The sequence below is a fragment of the Peromyscus californicus genome, unplaced genomic scaffold, assembly GCF_007827085.1.
Source record: "Peromyscus californicus insignis strain IS unplaced genomic scaffold, ASM782708v3 Scaffold_6__1_contigs__length_162567912, whole genome shotgun sequence".
Classification (NCBI taxonomy): domain Eukaryota; kingdom Metazoa; phylum Chordata; class Mammalia; order Rodentia; family Cricetidae; genus Peromyscus; species Peromyscus californicus.
The window spans coordinates 115,879,045-115,896,298 of NW_026294584.1; the positions used below are offsets into that span (position 1 = coordinate 115,879,045).

Genomic DNA, 17,254 nt, shown 5'->3' on the forward strand with positions numbered 1-17,254 from the left:
CAAATGAAGTAAGGTTACTGGATAACAAAGATTTAGGAGTCCTGAGAGAGAGAGAGAGAGAGAGAGAGAGAGAGAGAGAGAGAGAGAGAGACAGAGACAGAGACAGAGACAGAGACACAGAGAGACACAGAGACAGAGAGACAGAGAGACAGAGAGACAGAGACAGGTCCAGGCAAGAGACTAGTGTGTACAGAGGCCCTGATCTGGGAAGAGGCATGTTTCCCAAAATAAAGGTCCATGGAACTAGAACAGAGAGAGAGATGGGGTCGAAGATACCAGCAGGGCTGGAACTGCAGACTCTGAAAGTCCCATGACATAGATGTCTGCTCTCTGTTTAAAGGCAGTGGGAAACCATTACACAATCGAGTATGGAAACTGGATGGCCTGGTTTGTGTTTTGATGAGGACAAACATTTGTGATGGATTTGAGACCCACTTGACAAACGGATTTCCCAGCTCTTATTGGAGTTGAAATGGGGGGGTTGGGGAAGGTAAAAAGGATTTCAGCCAGGTTTGGGGTGATTCAGTTAAAATTGTCAATATCTAATCATTCAGACCACACATTTCTCATATAACTCGATCTAAGAAATGGATGGTGAGATTATGTAGAGATGAGGAAAACTTCAGGACCAACAGCTGGGTAAAAAAGTGGCATGGTGTTTGATTTTGAAGTGTCTAGGACTATCCAAGTTGGGGGGGGGCGGTGCTTCCCCATCTGTTGGTTTGGAAACTCTAAATGGTGAATTTAGCATTTCCAATATAGAAATCAGTGAGAAGGGCATGACTTGGATGGATGGTTGCTACTAGTCTGCTGCCTAGGATTGCCACTTATTTTATTTTTTAAAAATTTATTTTTTGGGGGCTGGAGAGATGGCTCAGGGGTTAAGAGCACTGGCTGTTCTTCCAGAGGACATGAGTTCAATTCCCAGCAACCACATGGTGGCTCACAACCATCTGTAATGAGATCTGGCGCCCTCTTCTGACCTGCAAGCATGCATGTAGGCAGAACACTGTATACATAATAAATAAATAAATAAATCTTTAAAAAAAAAAATTTATTTTTTGGATTAAAGGCGTGCGCCACCACCGCCCGGCAAGACAGAGCCAGGCGGATCTCTGTGAGTTCGAGGCCAGCCTGGTCTCCAAAGCGAGTTCCAGGAAAGGCGCAAAGCTACACAGAGAAACCCTGTCTCGAAAAACCAAAAAAAAAAAAAAAAATTTATTTTTTGGGGCTGGAGAGATGGCTCAGAGGTTAAGAGCACTGACTGCTCTTCCAGAGGTCCTGAGTTCAATTCCCAGCAACCACATGGTGGCTCACAACCATCTACAATGAGATCTGGTGCCCTCTTCTGGTGTGCAGACATACATACAAACAGAACACTGTATACATAATAAATAAAAAAATCTTTTAAAAAAATTTACTCTTTTTATTTGTGTATGTATATACCACATGTTTGCAAGTGCCCATAGAGGCTAGGAGAGGACATTGGATTCCTGGGAGCTGGAGGGACAGGCAGTTATGAGCCACCTGATATGGGTGCTGGGAACTGAGCTCAGGTCCTCCACAGAGCAGTATACACTTTTAAGTACTAAGCTACCTCAACAGCCTCAGGTGCCATTTAATTAAATGACATGTTTCTACCACATGCAGACCTGTCTACATCTCGTGAGATTTGTATGAAAACCTGGGTAAGGAATGACTGCTTGAAAGTGGAGCTAAAATCTCTAGAATGGTGATGTGCACAACAATTACCATTTGAGGTGAGAAATGATGTCTCTATTTAAGGTAAAAGGGTGTATTAGAAAGCCAAAGATACTCTTAGGAAATTGTCTCCCAAACCTATCCAAGATTTGAGCAACTCAATGGAAACACATTTGAATTTTCCCTGCCCTTGAATTGTGATTTTATGACCCTATTAAAACAACAACAAAAACCAAGCTCTCTACAGGATGAGTATGATTCACTCCAGCTAAGTGAGCTGTCTGTTTTGAATGACAAATGGGTGTTAGTGTTGCTTATCTGCTTCTAGTAATGGAAACCAGCCCTTCTTAAAAATAATAAAGAGAGATTGTGGTTGACAGGACATTTAACTTCTCCCAAGTCCTACAGCATAATGGCAGATTATGAGCGTGGCTTTGGGGAGCATTGTTGAGCTATATGGATCTTCAGGGTAGTTTGAAGTAAAGTCAAAATCATATTTCCCATGTAACCCCCCTCTATGAAGCGAATCTATTAAGGCTGCACATGGAAAATGGACCCTGTAATGCAAGCATTCTAGCAGATGTCTGACTAGGGGAGAACTGTAGATCTAGCATGCCTCGATTTGAATGAAATGGCTCCCATAGGCTTACGTGTTTGGACTCTTGGTCTCCAGTTGAACATGCTATTTTAGAAGGTCATGGAGCTAGTGGGTGCTAGAGGCAGTGAGGACAGGGGGTGGACCTGGTGATTTTTTAGCCTGGCTCCACTTTCTGCCTGTTCTCTGCTTCCTGACTGTAGATGCGGTGTGACCCTTTGTTTTGAGCTACTTGCTGCCATGACTTTCTCACCACGGTGGACTGTATCTCCTCAAACTGTGAGCCAAAACAAACCCTTCCTTCCTTCAGTTGCTTTCATTGGATGTTTAGTCACAACCATGAGAAACATAACTAATACAGTTGGCATCTCCCCCAAGACACTCAGTAGAGACCTTTTCTTAAATAATGTATATTTTCTCTCTCTCTCTCTCTCTCTCTCTCTCTCTCTCTCTCTCTCTCTCTCTCTCTCTCTCTCTCTCTCTGTGTGTGTGTGTGTGTGTGTGTGTGTGTGTGTGTGTGTGTGTGTGTGTGTGAAGGTGTACATGCTGGTACCTGCCTGGGTGTGGAAGTCAGAAGACAACATTGTGTGTCCTGCTTTATTACTCAGCCTTATTCCCTGTAACAGGGTCTGCCTCTCAACTTAGAGCTTGGCTGGACACCAGGACCCTCCTGTCTCCAGTGTGTGCATGGCCACACCTAACTTTTTATGTGGGTCCTCAAGTTCTTACTCTTGTACAGCAAGGACTTTTACCCACTGAGCCTTTTTCTAGCCCTCAACTAATATTTTAACATTGGAGCAAAGATTTTTGTATCACATGCCTTTCAGATTCTGATGTACTATTAGAAGAATTCAGATTTCACCAATGCTTGGGTTATTAAGTCCTAAGAGATCAATTTACTTTTCTACTTCTGAGGATAATGGCCCAAGGTGTAGGACTGTTATCAGTGAAACTACACTACAGGTGGCTTGACTAAGTTCTCTAACATGTATCTTTCTTTCAGGCAATTCGGTAACGTAAAGTAGCCCAAATAATATGCCAACTACAAAGAAATCAAATTTAGTAAAAACCAGGAAGCCCTTCATTCTACAAAAACAGTTGTGTGGTGATATTTTATTTGTGCTCTAATAAATAAAACTTGCCTAGAGATCAGAGGAAAAACCAAGCTATTATAAGTAAACACAAAAGTCATGCAATGGTAGCACATGCCTTTAATCCTATCACTTGGCAGGCAGGGATCTATCTGGATCTCTGTGAGTTCAAGGCCACACTGGAAACAGAGCCAGGTGTGGTGGCACACGCCTTAAATTCCAACACTAGTTAACCATGGAGGTCTGTACAGACAGACAGGAAGTGACAGAGCTGTGCAAAAAGAGGAAGTGATGTAGCTGAACAGAGAGAGCAAATCAGATGGCAGAACAGCAAAGCATATAGGTGTGGGAGGACAGGAAGTATCTCCCATTTTGGAAGCTGCAGAGTTGGTGAGGTAAGGTTAGCTGTGGCTTTTCCTATTCCTGTGATCTCTCTCAGGCTTTAACCCCTATATCTGGCTCCATTGCTTTTATTTAATAAGAGCATTTAGAAATTCATCTACACACTTGATTGAACGAATGCACATCATCTTCTCCCCCCAGTTAATGGGAGGCTGTGGCATTCTTTAACAGCTGCACATTTCACTACCCACTGGGCCCATGGGATCACAAAGGCCTCTTTCATCAAGAATAGAGGTGTGTGGGAATCCTAGTAGTATTTAGGATAGAGCAGAGGTAACTGAAGGGCAAGCATTTCAGAAACTGGATTGTCAAGTAGTACCTAGTGTGGTAGGAACATGCTATTCAGATTTTATGCAGGGAGAAAGGATTTCACTGAGTTTTAGTTGATATGGTCCTAGTTATAACAATATCTGATGTCTTTACTGGTGGTGTTGTAGCAAGGCAAAATGCAGCTCTTACTCCAAAGGGAATAAGAGATAGTTTTTCCTGAGCGAACTATTTGTGACAATGCCCCCTGAACTCAGGATGCTCTGAATGGTGTAGAAGCAGTTATTCAAATTTTTATAGTCACATAACAAAATGCAGCCCTAGAGCAAGGCAGGAACATCAAGCAGACAGGTTACAGTACATACAGCAGGGAAGTCTCTGTGATGGGTTTCAGATGCTACCTGATAATATTCTTAGCTTTGGATTGTTGGAAGCTGGTTATAGCGGAGTTAAGCATGCCAAAGGTTTTACCTGATAGTCAAAGGGCTGTTAGGCCAGATGCAGAGGTGGGTGATGATGGTGACCCACGATAATGACTCTGATACAGTGTTCCAGCTCTCCACAACCAGAGGCTCTAATCACTGCCTCCGTCTGCAGAATCTTTAGCACAGATGTGGGTTTTGCAGGGAACTTCAGTTCACACTGCTATTGCTTGCTGCAAGCATCTGCATTCATGGCAGGAGTTAGGATGAAATTGCTCTCGGACCTGTCTGCAATTTATCCTGAGCACAGTCTGTCTCCAAACCACCCAGTAACTTGCCTCATTTTAAAAATATTCCAAATAAACACACGTCTTATATTACCTGTGTTTTCTATATCACATTGGAGGGCACGTCACATTTCCATTTTCCATTTACAGCTTGCTAAAGGGGCCTGTAACTGGTTCCAATATGTAGGAATCTATGTGGTTACAGGCATTCTAATGAGTTAGTTGTAGGCTAATGGGAAAGGGTGTCTTATTAGATTTCTTTGAACTCTTTTAAACTTATGGTCAGACCTCTGTTATTCCTGATGTCACACCTCAGCATTAGCAATTAACATTGAGACACCCTGGGAACCAGTCCTATGGCTATGAACACACATTGACAAATGTGTAAGAATATATTAAATACCCTCACTAAGAGGGGCATTGGAATCACCTTGGGTGATGTTTGCAATCTTACCAAGCAACCAGAGGCCACAGAAGCGCTGACATGAGCCTCGCTAGCAAAATGGTCCTGTTAACTGTGAACAAACCGTGAAGAAACTTTCTATGGTATTATCATTTATTTGCATACTACTAAAATTTGACAGTCAGAATATTAATTCTAACTCTTGGTTACATGTGGGAGATACTTAGCTCTGCTGTAATAGTTTGAGTGAGAAGTGTCCCCATTGGCTCCTGTATTTAAACACTTGGTCTCCAGTTGGTGGCACTGTTTAGGGTGGGTTAAGTGGCAGGGCCTTGCTGGAGGAAGTATGTCACTGGGGGCGGGTTTTGAGTCTTTCTAATCTTTCCCCACTTCCTGTTCATTCTGCTTTCTGCTTTGATCGAGGAAGTAAGCTCTCAGCTTCCTGTTCCTGCTGCCATGGCTGCTTCTTGCTGCAATGTGTCCCTGCCATGGATAGACTCTTATCTCTCTGGAACTATAAGCCAAAATAAACTCTTTCTTCCGTAAGTTGCCTTTGATCATGGTATTTTATCACAGCCATAAAAAAAATAGCTATTACTTTTGCTAAGCAAAGAAAGAAATTACTTGATTGGTTCACCAGAGAAGGCCAGATGAAAGGGCTAATTCTAAGCATAGCTAGATCAAGGGGCTCACACGATGTCATCAGGACTCATCTGTTGTCTCTAGGTCTTTGCAAGCCTCATTTGGTGAGCCTAAAGATTGCTTAAGACCCCTGCATTCCTAATTCTACAAGTTTAATAGAAGCAGCATCTAAAGAACTTGCCATTCAGCACTTGGGAGGCAGAGGCAGGTGGATTTCTGTGAGTCCAAGGCCAGCCTGGTCTACATAGAAAATTCCAGGACAGCCAGGGCTATGTAAAGAGACCCCATGTCTATATATATATATATATATATATATATATCTCCAGGGCAGTGACATCCAAAATGGTGGAATAGGGAACTCTGGGAAATTGCATCCCAGTGAAGCAAGCAGAACTGGTGGACATTGTTTTCTAGATAACTGTCTAAATTATCTGGGGGTAAATAGTTGTTTAATAAAATTAATAAAACTCGATAAGAAGACTACATGACACACTTCCTCGCCTCCCCCTCCAGCCCACTGTGATGGAAACTCAGTTCAAGGTTTCTCAAGAACAAAGGGAGGGGGAAGCCATCAGCATCTCTTACTTCTACAGTTATTGTCTTGAAGAGGCTAAATTCCACAAGCAACAAAAACAGCAGCTTTCTTAAGTAAGGGGAGATGTGTGTAGGTGTCTGCTGACAAAGTTTGGCAACCTGAGTCTGATACTTGGAACCCCACAGATGGAAGGAGAGAACTGACACCTCAGAGAACAGACACCTCTAGAACCTCCATATGCAAACAGAAGTACACCCCCCACCCCCAATAATAACTAAACAGTACCCTGTTAGTGCCAGGATGAACTTAACACTCTTGGCCTCAAAATTTCAGTGAATCAGATTGTGGGGCATTTGTATCCCACTGAACTCTAAAAATATTGGAAAAACTTAACATTCTATATTAGAAAATTCTCAGTTTAACAAATGAAAAGAGGGGGCTAGAGAGATGGCTCAGCAGTTAAGAGCACTGGCTGCTCTTCCAAAGGACCCAGATTCAATTCCCAGCATCCACACAGCAGGCTGTCACTCCAAGATCTGACACCTCACACAGACATACATTCAGGCAAAACATCAATGTACACAAAATAAAAATGGTAAATTATTTTAAAAAGTTAAAAGAGAAACAAAAATGAAAAGCAAAATGGTTTGCATAAATTCCTTATACAAATAATGCTAAATGTAAATGGAGAAAACAATAAAATCAAAAAGCAGAGATGGAGTCAATGAGATGACTTACTTGCTACTAAGCCTCATGACCTGAGTTCAGTTCCTGGAATTCACATGATATATGAAGAGAATCAATTCTTACAAGTTGTCCTTTGACCTCTACTTGTACATTTATGCTCACAAGCACACACACACATGACATAGACAATATATATGTATTTTCTAATAGCAAAGAACATCAGAGTTAATAAATATGGTCTACTCATGTGTCACATGCAGGAGGTTTAAATAGACAGAAAGGATAGATCTTAAAGGATAGAAGATATGTTACAAAAACAACCATAAAGGAGCTGGAATGGCACAAGAGAATTTAAAAATAAAAAGGAAATGGCAAAATGGCCGGGCAAGTATAGATGTTTGTTCTTGAGCCCAAACACCTGAGTTCAACCCCCATGCTAGAAGGGAGAACTAACTCCCAAAAGCTGTTCTCCAATTTCTATATGCTGTCGTGTGTATGCCCACAGACACACATAGTTCAGAGCCTTTCTGTGTGTGTGTGTGTGTGTGTGTGTGTGTGTGTGTGTGTGTGTGTGTGTCCACTCACAGGTGTTCATGCTGATATATGTGTGCAGGTGTGCATGCTGATGCATGTGTGTGGAGAACATACACAGAGGAGGACATTGGATGTCCTGCTCTATAACTTTTATCTTTCACTGACCAGGAGCTAAGCTGATGGCCAATAAGCCCCAGGGATCTTTCTGTCCAAGATGCATACATATCATATCCACCTTTTCACCTGGGTCCTGGGGATTTGAACTCAGGTGATTATGCTTATTATACACACACAAAAAGAAGAAGAGGAAGAAGAGGAGGAGGAGAAGAGAATGGAAGAGGAGAAGGAAGAAGATGATGAGGAAGAGGAAGGAGGAGGAGGAAAGAGGAAGGAGATGGGAGAAGAAGAAAGAGGAGGAAAAGGAGGAAGAAGAAGAATCAATCTTTGGACATACCAGCAAAGAAGATGTATGGTGGTAGGTGACCAAAGAGCCAATGGTTTGCTACACATACCAAGTCTCTCAGGACCTTTAGCTTGATGATATCATTAATTCTTTGTGGCATGAGCCCATTTATATCCTCTTTGCAAATAAGAACATGGCTGTTCTGGCAATTTTAATCATTTCCACTAGAGGTTCTAGATAGGAGCCCAACTTCTCCTATATTATAGTTATTTTCCTCTGTTCCCTGAGGCATTTCCTCCTGCATTTGTAGGAAGCATTCTCAAAGTGTTCCAGGATGGCCTGTAGACAAAATTCTAAATGGTCTTATTAAATAAGAAATACAAAGCCAAATACAGAGTTAAAAGCCCAAGAGATCAGAGCACTAGCAAAGAGCCAAGACTACCTTATCTTACCACCTGGCCGCCGTCACTTCCCCAGAGAGAGCTTCTTCCTGTGTGACTTGTCTTTTTACTGCCTTTCTGTTCTGCCTTCTCATTGGCTCTAAACCCAACCACATGACTTCCTCGTCACTTCCTGTCTATACAGACCTCCAGGTCTCTATGGTTGGTACTGGGATTAAAGGTTCGGGTCACCACTCTTGGCTGTGTCCTTGACCACACAGAGACTCTGCCTGCCATGTGATCAGATTAAGGGCTTGGGCTACCACCACCTGAATTCTGTTCCTGGCTCCCTAATTACCTCTGATCTCCAGGCAACTTTATTTATTAACATACAAATAAAATCACATTTCAGCACAATTAAAATATCACCACAATGGCCCCTTTGGGTGACTCCCCTGAGCTTTACATTGGTTGCAGGAATTCAATGTGAGCCTATGTCCCTGCTCAGCTCACCGGGTGGGCTGCTGTGGCTCTGACTGCCCCTTCCTGCTTTTCTGCATCCTAAGAGCCTCAGAGCCAGGCTGTGTGTAATTCACTTGGTTTTTGTTTTCTTGCTGTTTGGTTGTTGCTTGCCTTGTGGATATATAAGGTCAGTGTTGAGATCTTTGGTTTCCTAGAGTAATATGAACACGTGTTAACAGAAAACAGTTCCTAATACTGTTTGGAGAGATGGAAGGCATAGATGGGTGGGTGGGTAGATGGATGCATGATGGGCAGAAAGACATATGGATGAATAGTCTTATTTAAAAACCTTCAGAGTTGGGTATGGTGGCACACAGGAATTCCAGAATTTTGGGGGAGGAAGTGGGAAGACTCCTAGCTTCTGGCCCACCTGGGCTACACCTTGTTTTAGAAAATGCTTGGGGAAGCTTTTAACAATATCTTCAAATGCTGGCAGAGGATTTAAAGATAAAACACTTACTAAAGTCTCCAATGTTCAACCCAGCATCTACTCAGAAAATGTTGGCTGATTTGGTTCTCAAGTTGACAGAGAGGGAAGCCTTTAAAACTCAGTTTGATTCTAGTACAGACCTTAGTTCTAGTTCCTTGTGACCCAGTACTTAGCTTTTCAGCGACTTGGCCAGAGAGCAGGTGCTCTGGGCAGTCACCATCTGCCTAAGACATTCAGCTTTAAACCGCAGTTGCCATGGCCAGTGGAATACCAGTAAGGAAAGGGTAAGTTGCTGTCTAGAATAGCAACACCTGATAAGGGGCAGAAGCAACTGGGAACGTGGGAACAGATGGAAGATCTGAGAAAGCCATTATCACAGAACATGCCCGAGAAACCTGATCCCTCCAGTTACGAAAGCCTGTGGAAAATGGGCTGCAGACCCAACAGTTGGCCAACACAGCTGAGATGATGAAATCAAAGACCAAACAAAAGTTCGATGAGGCAGGATTTTAGGGAGCCTGTCCCGAACAAAGCTGTCCTAGAATTGCCTGGTCCAGAGGTGGTCTGAATCTTGTCTGCCAAGATGACCACATCAGAAGGTCCCACTTCACTAGTGAACACCCCTGCAAAATACACCCCTGATGGCTGGCAGCCTGTCCCTCAACATGTCTTGGAAATAAATGTGTACGCTATATATAATTCCACAAGGGGCACAGTAGTAGTAACAATAAAAACTTCATTTGTGGTTTAATTTTTACCACCCCATTTTAGGCTAATCATTTAATGAACAACCTTAAAATCTCAAATCAAAACAATTAAATGATGGAACACTATTGAGCCAAGAACAAACGTTTATTGGGGCTTGGCGATGGCTCAAGTGGGTAAGGTGGGCACAAGCATGAAGACGTGACTTTGGATCCCCAACTCCCTCACTGCTGGTGGAGGGCAGAAACTGGCAGATCCAGGGGTTCAATGACCTGCTGGTAAGCTCCGGGCTCAGTGAGAGACTGTCTCCAAAACACAGGATGGAGAGCGGTAGAGGAGGGTGCTCAGTGTTGCCCTCTTAGCCTCTACACACACACACACACACACACACACACACGTAATCCCAGCCCCGGGGAGGCGGAGGCAGGAGGGTCATAAGTTCATCTGGAGCTGTTCTGAGCTACCTAGCAAATTAAAAGCCAGCTTGAGCTACATAATAAAACCCTTTATTGGGGAAAAAAAAAAACAAACCCAAGGGCTGGGTTATATCTGACCACACACATACACACACCACTGCATGTTTTTGTGAAAATTTCCAGTATGTATTTATGTTTTAAGCTAGAACGGATTATATGGGACAAATCTCCCATATTACTCTCTCCACTTAAATTCTTTCAACAACTCTAAAAGGGGTGATTAGGCATACACAGCCTCAAACAGAAAGTTCTTTACTCTCTGCTCAGATAAAATGAAGGGAAAATACCTGAAAGTCAAATCAGAAAAATGGATACTTTGATTTCATTGTTATTTAAAATATCCATAAGTATGTATATATGTAAGTATATATATGTGTGTGTGTGTGTGTGTGTGTGTGTGCGTTTATATAAACAATAAACAGTTGTCATTCATTCAACAATAGTTACTGAATCTCATCTATGTGCCTGACCTTTAATCTAGTACTCAGGAGGTAGACATAAGCACATCGCTTGAGAGGTCAAGGCTGGCCTGGTCTACATAGTGAATTCCAGGATAGTTGAAGCTACGTAATGGACCCTGTCTCAAAATTAACTAATTCATTCACTCATTATAGTGTGAGTTAATTTCAAGTAGTCATTAAAAAAATTGGAGAAAGGCCAGGTGGTGGTGGCACATGCCTTTAATCCCAACACTCGGGAGGCAGAGGCAGGTGGATCTCTGTGAGTTTGAAGCCAGCCTGGTCTACAGAGCGAGATCCAGGACAGGCTCCAAAGCTACACAGAGAGACCCTGTCTCCAAAAACAAAAACCAAAAACAAACAAACAAACAAAAAATGGAGAAAGGAAGAATTTTGAGAGAAATGAAAATGGTAGTCTCTGAAGAGGCCATATTAAGTTGAGGCCTGCCTTCCTGGCTATGCCACCTGGGGACAGATGCGAAGACAATATAGTATCTACGCTGAATGATTATGTTGGTTCATCATGCAGACAGGAGAAGGGGCTGGGGGCTGTGTGGCTGTTGGGCTGTGTGGCTGTGGGCTGTGTGGCTGTGTGGCTGTGGGGCTGTGTGGCTGTGGTCTGTGTGGCTGTGGGCTGTGTGGCTGTGGGCTGTGTGGCTGTGGGCTGTGGGCTGTGGAATGGTTGTGTGGCTGTGGGCTGTGGGGCTGTGGAATGGTTGTGTGGCTGTGGGGCTGTGGACTGTGGAATGGTTGTGTGGCTGTGGGGCTGTGGGCTGTGGAATGGTTGTGGGGCTGTGGGCTGTGGAATGGTTGTGTGGCTGTGGGCTGTGGGCTGTGGGCTGTGGAATGGTTGTGTGGCTGTGGGGCTGTGGGCTGTGGGCTGTGGAATGGTTGTGTGGCTGTGTGGCTGTGGAATGGTTGTGTGGCTGTGTGGCTGTGGAATGGTTGTGTGGCTGTGGGGCTGTGGGCTGTGGGCTGTGGAATGGTTGTGTGGCTGTGGAATGGTTGTGTGGCTGTGGGGCTGTGGGCTGTGGAATGGTTGTGTGGCTGTGGGGCTGTGGGCTGTGGAATGGTTGTGTGGCTGTGGGCTGTGGGCTGTGGGCTGTGGAATGGTTGTGTGGCTGTGGGGCTGTGGGCTGTGGGCTGTGGAATGGTTGTGTGGCTGTGTGGCTGTGTGGCTGTGGAATGGTTGTGTGGCTGTGGGGCTGTGGGCTGTGGGCTGTGGAATGGTTGTGTAGCTGTGGGGCTGTGTGGCTGTGGAATGGTTGTGTGGCTGTGGGGCTGTGGGCTGTGGGCTGTGGAATGGTTGTGTGGCTGTGTGGCTGTGTGGCTGTGGAATGGTTGTGTGGCTGTGGGGCTGTGGACTGTGGAATGGTTGTGTGGCTGTGGGGCTGTGGGCTGTGGGCTGTGGAATGGTTGTGTGGCAGGGTAAGTGCTGGTAGGGAACACATGGCTAGCTGTAGTAGTGTCACTCTCATGGTCATTGGCAGTGCTGGGATCAAGGACTAAACCCAGGACCTGTGTCCTCGGCAAATTCTTTACCTCTGATTGCATCCTCATCCTTTATTCTTTACCAAGGATTGCACCCTTGGGTTTTTGAAACAGGGTCTTGCTGTGTAGCTCAGGCTGGCCTTGAATTTGCTATGTCACTCAGAATGACCCTTAATGAACTTGACATCGTCCCTAAACCCAGGGTTATAAGCACATACAATCATGTTTAGCTCAAAGTCTACTACTTACGCTGTCAACTGCTGAGTTGTTTGTACAGTTTTATAACATAAGGTGTGGAATTGTGTATTAAGAATGTAGGTTATCGTTGGGCAGTGGTGGCGTATGCCTTTAGTCCCAGCACTCGGGAGGCAGAGTCAGGCAGATCTCTGTGAGTTTGAGGCCAGCCTGGTCTACAGAGTGAGATCGAGGACAGGCACCAAATCTACAGAGAAACCCTGTCTCAAAAACCAAAAAAAAAAAAAAAAAAAAAGAATGTAGGTTGTCGAGGGCTGAGGAGATGGCTCAGTAGTTTAGAGCACTTATTGCTCTTCCAAAGGACACGAGTTCAATTCCCAGCACCCAAATTGCAGCTTACAATGTCTGTAACTCCAGTTCCATGGGCTCTGAAGTCCTCTTCTGGTTTCCATGGGTACCAGGCACGCACATGGTGTATAGATGTACATGTAGGAAAACGTCCATACACATAAAATTTAAAAAATAAAACAAAAAAAAGAATTTAGGTTGTTTTCCTTTTCATAATATCTTGTGTATTATTATTGGACCAGCCTTAATAATATACTTCCCAGGGGCTCAGAAGAGAAACTATGAATGGTTAGAACTATTTTTGGGAAAATAATCTCAGCATACCAAGCTCTTTGTCCGTCTACTTTATTCCTCTGGGATAGAATCCTATCTACACAGCTAGGCTTCTGTACTCAAGCCTAGTTCCTTTCTTGCCTGATATGTCTCTACCTTTATCTGCTGTCCTCTCTAAGTTCTATCTTAATTCTCTCATCTTAATTCTGTCTCATCTAGGTCCTTCTCATCTTGTTCTTACCCATCTAGTCCTTTCCCATCTGGCTCTTCCTCATCTTCTATCCTGTCCTCAAGTTCTTCACTCCTGTCTTCCTCTCCGTCTCCTTATACCTCTAAATCCCCTCAGGTCTCTGAGGTGTTCAGTTATAAACCCAAGCCATAGCAATCCTCCCCCTCCAGCCAGGTCACCAGGCTTGAATTCCTACAGGGTCATAAAGGCAGGTAAGAATTTTCCTCAGGCAGTGACCATTAGGCTTTCTTTTATAACCTGAAAATGGAGTGGTTAAAGGAAGAGGTCAATTGAGAGATAATGATCAGTTAGTATATCAAGAAGGGGATCTATGTGCTCAGTCTACATTTCTAGAAGTAGTTAGGTAAGAAGTTAGGAGTCTATAATGTTACTAATACAAAAGGAGGGTCTTAGATTGCAAAAGAAATCTTTATTTCAGATGTTTCCACAAGGGTGTTACCTTAGTTCAGGAGTTCAGTTGGCCTTAGATGCTTGATAGGTATTTTAGATAAATACACTGTTAGGAGTTCTTGGAAGCACACAAGAAAATCATTTTAGGAACCAGCTAATATATATATACAAAGGCTAAAATATCACCAAGACTTCTTAAGCCATGGCTTGACCGTTGGAAAAGTCCTTGACTTTTCCAAGTAGTAGCTTTTGCGATAGTAGCTGGGTTCCATTACATTTTTCCTGCGGCTTGCAGCAATAACACATGCAGATCCTCTGTTCATGTGTGCAAGGACATTCAGATGCACCAGAATCATCCTAAACTTGCAGGCATTTTGAGATCAGTGCTCTGGGTCTAGATATTTCTTGTTTTGTTGTTTGAGACAGCCTCCCTCCATAGCTCTGGCTGTCCTTAGAACTCACTACGTAGAGAAGGCTAGCCTAGAACTCACAGAGGTCCCCCTGCCTCTGCCTCCCAAGAGCTGGGATGACAAGCGTGTGCCACCATGCCTGCTTGGGTCTGGGTATATTTGCATTAACACAAAACATCAATGTGCCAGTGATAACAGGTAAAAGAGTTACTGTACTGGCCTGTTTGCCCATCTCCCTTGCACCCGTACCTGTTCCCTCCTGCATGCCTTTCTCATCTGATGGCTTAGGGTCATCTGTTGCCTTGTGTGAGCAAGTCCTAATACAACCCGAGCAAATTCTCCTGGGAACAGTCAGCATTTTCCAGACAGATAGTTTCCTGCTCCAGCCAAGCTGCTCTGTCCTTGTCCTTCCCTCCATGGGTGTTCATGTCTTGCCTCATACTGTCACTTGGTGGCAATGTGTGGCCACTACTGTCCTACCTCCAATATCATTTACAGAGATCATACCTAGTTTCTCAGAACTCAGCCCAGCACCCTCAAACTGCCTGTAACTCCTATTCCAGGGGATCTGGTGCCCTCTGGCACCTGCACATACATGGTGCACAGAAATTTATATAGGCACATATTATACACATGCACAAACACACATGCACATGTGAAACCAGCCTAGCTGAATATAATCCCAGACTGGGAATATGTGTATGTGTGTGTATTTTATATATATATATATATATATATATATATATATATACACACACACATATATATGTATATGTATATAAGAACTATTTTAGATAGGTATCCCTTGGTTGGTACATGTCCATATAGTTCTGTTGACTGAGAGGTCAGAAGTGGTGGGAATGAGTATACCTCACACTCAGATTTGAGCTTCTGAGTACTGTCTGTCCTCCAATAGGGCTTCTTGGAGAAGCTTATTTATTAACCAGTGGGAGCAACATATATTCACAGCGTACAGAAGGACATCCCACAGCAGACTAATTCCAGGGCTTAGGGTAAGGAAACATAGATGGAGTAGTGGTGGTGGTGCACACCTTTAACCCCAGCACTCAGGAGGCAGAGGCAGGAGGATCTCTATCAGTTCGAGGCCAGCCTGGTCTACAGAGTGAGATCCAGGACAGCCAACTCTACAACAGAGAAACCCTGTCCCAGGGGAAAAGAAAAGAAGGAAAGAAAGAAATAGAGAGAGAAAAAAGGAGAAAACACAAGATGAGTTTGGAGTGTCATGTGGTACCAGAAAATAAAGATTTTTTTTTTAATTTCAAATAGAAAGGGGGCTGGGTAGATGGCTTAGCTTGTGTAAAGCATAAGGACCACATAAGAAATTGGTGTGTTTGGACCAAAGTCAAGAAGATCTCTGGGACTCGCTAGGCAGACAGCCTACCTGAAGGAGCAGTTCCAGGCCAAGTGAGAGACCATGCCTTGGAAAACACAGTGGGTTCCTGGAGAGATGGCCCAGCGGGGCAAAGGGCGTGTTGTGCAAGCCGATTGTCTTAGTCACTGTTCTAGTGTTGTGAAGAGACACGATGACCAAGGTAACTTATAAAGGAAAGCATTTCATCAAGAGCGTGCTTACAGTTTTAGAGGGTGAGCCCATGACCACCATGGCAGGAAGTATGGCAGCAGGCACAGTGCTGGAGCAGTAACTGAGAGCTATGTCCTAATCTGCAAGTTGGAGGCAGAGAGAGGGAAGCCTCAGACCCCACCCCGGTAACACACCTCCACTAACAAGGCCACACCTCCTACTTCTTCCCGAATCGTCCACCAACTGGACAAACATCAAATATATGAGCTTTGGGGACCATTCTCATTCAAACCACCACACTGATGATTGGAGTTTAATCCCTGGAACCCTCATTGGAAAGAGAACAGACTCCTGAAAGTTGAACTCTAACCTCCACATGGCACACACACACATACAAGCATGCATTCACCATCACACACACACACACACACACACACACCAGGTTTAAAAGGGGCTCTTACTGATAGGACACAGGAGCTAATGGAAAAGAGCTCAGCTGACCAGGGTTGGAACACCTGGACACAGAGTGAACGAACGGTGGCCTCCTGCCTTACGTGGGATTCACTTCAGTGAGTTCACTGAAAATATTAGAAGATGTAGGTGTTCTTACCTCACCTGAGACACCTGACACTGTGTTTCCCAGACTGGGGACTGTGCTTGCTGCTGCCACCAAGCACCACCAGAGAGGAAGGCTCTGCGGCTTGAAAGATCCAAAGACAAATATGAAAGTTGGGTTTTTACCCAAGGTGCAATGCTTCAATGCAATCATGAAGTCACACTGTTAAGTCAGGGACCGCCTATACTCTATTACAGCCCCCCCTTCCAGTGGAATAGTCTCCATGCTGATAAAAAGAAATAATGGAACGGGCAAATGAACACAGAAAGTAACAATTCTTTCTTACAGGAGAATTCCAGTGAGTACATGTAGAAAGAACGAGGGGTGAGACATATGAGAGCATAGTAGTGAGTGCTGTGACCTTAGCACTTGGGAAGCAGAGGCAAGAGGGTCACAAGGCTAGCCTGGGCTACAGGGAATGAGAGAGTGGGAGCAGGAGTTGGGAGTGAGAGATCATCTTTTAACACCCTACTTATAATTACTGGAGGAAGGGTCTAACCTGTGAGTGCTAAAATGAGGACTGGGAAATTTAATCGAAGTGGGATACTTCCGTGGTTTTAAAGAATCTTCTCCAAATACTTAGGGGAAAAGAATAAGTATACTGGAAACTATTGACAGTCACTACCTTGTCCAAGTGGCCAAGGCTGGCACATGTCACCATCATGTGGCAGGTCCTCCTCCTGATCTGTATAACTTCATTTAATCAGGAAAACAAACACCAGACTCCCGCACTGGAGGCCTGGCTTCAGATTCATCAACTAGTGCTCCTCAAAGGTGTTGGATCTGCTAGATTTCCAT

General features: G+C 44.1%; 1 protein-coding gene across 1 annotated transcript in view; it reads left to right on the forward strand.

Annotated features, from left to right (window-relative positions):
- The window catches only part of Gxylt2 (glucoside xylosyltransferase 2), a 96,726-nt gene that overhangs the window by 38,159 nt on the left and 41,313 nt on the right, over positions 1 to 17,254 (forward strand). The window lies entirely within an intron of this gene.